Below are 1,608 nucleotides of genomic sequence, written 5' to 3' on the forward strand. Positions count from 1 at the left end.
CTGGAAGACAGAGTGTCGCCACCCCCCAGAGGATTGTGGACATTAAAATCCCCCAGTAAGAGAAAGAGGGGTGGTAGCTGTTTCACTAACTCTAACAGCTCGCAATAATGGCAAGATCTGTCTAGGGGTAGATTGTCATCCAAATTGACAGGTAGACACTAACGACCACAGCCTCTACTTCAGGAGTAAGGGGCACCTCCTCACTGAAAATATCAGAGCTTATGAGGATACAAACAACACCGGACGCCCTCTCAACATTAATGCGATAGATACAGTAGGGTTTGTAGTTTTTCAGAGCAGGGAGATGAGGTTTTCTGAAGTGCTATGCCAATTAGTAACTAGTAAGTGACAGAGTTTGGTTAGATGGCTATAGTAGCTACTACAGTTCCATTGAAGGAGCGTTTAAGTCACATCTCAGAAAGTGACAAATGGAATATATTTTCGTGATTACTTTGCTACCATTTCGCAATCCACCCTGTTGTGTTATTCATCATCAGGCTGCATAGGCTCGACCTTTGTGGGGGTGGGGAGCAGAACATGCAAAGCCTCAGAAAGTATTTTATCTTTTTGCCCATCCATCTTATCCTTTTGAGACTTCAGTTTCTGTGAAGATTTCCCCATTTTATCTTCCAGGGTCGAAGAGAACCATGCTTTTCTTTAGCCCACAGCCTGTGGCTGCTGGTATTTGTCTAGAGAGGGCACACCTTGACAGGTGTCCTCATACCTGATGGTGCCAGAGGATGACTAAACATCTCTGGCCTCACTAATTGTGTGGCAACCACCAGTGCTTCAGGGGTAGGGGGCGTGGGAGCTAACATTCCCTCCTCCAACTATGGGACAGGCCATGGAATACGACCAGGGCCAGGGGATGTCATGCGAGACCTTGTCATCGCGTGAGGTATGGACTGTGACACAACAGTCGCAAAATTTGAGACCATATCAGTCGGATGAAGTCTTTCAGACTTTTTCTTTGCATCTTGATCAGACAGGTGCTCAGGTGTTTCATACTCTTGAATTTTCTTCTCTCTCTTGAACACTTAGTATTGCAGTGAACGAGGAGGGTACGGTTCCAGGTAGTTGACACATTGAGGGGGTCGGGTTCGAGGGCTGACATCATGGGATGTCTGTTCATGTGCCCAAAAGATAGCCACACTAGAATAGTGGCAGGCATGTGTCCAAACCTCAGTCACCTGAAACACTTCATCAGAGAAGGGAAATAAGATCTGACATCACACCTATAAACCACAACCTTAACCTTCTGATTTAAAATGTTACTGTCAAAGGCCAGGATAAAAGTTCCAGTGTCCAATCAATTATCTTTGGTTCAAATGGCTCTGAACACTATAGGACTTAACTTCTGAGGTCATCAGTCCCTTAGAACGTAGAACTACTTAAACCTAACTAACCAAAGGACATCACACACATCCATGCCCGACGCAGGATTCGAACCTGCGACGGTAGCCGTCGCGCGGTTCCAGACTGCAGCGCCTAGAACCTCTCGGCCACTTCGGCCAGCTATTATCTTTGGATCCATACCGGATGCAGCAAACAAAAGGGACCCCACACCATGCCAGAATAGTACACAGGTCCTCATTGGTTTGTAGCATT

This window comes from Schistocerca serialis, chromosome 3 (genome assembly GCF_023864345.2).
Source record: "Schistocerca serialis cubense isolate TAMUIC-IGC-003099 chromosome 3, iqSchSeri2.2, whole genome shotgun sequence".
In the NCBI taxonomy this organism is placed as follows: Eukaryota; Metazoa; Arthropoda; class Insecta; order Orthoptera; family Acrididae; genus Schistocerca; species Schistocerca serialis.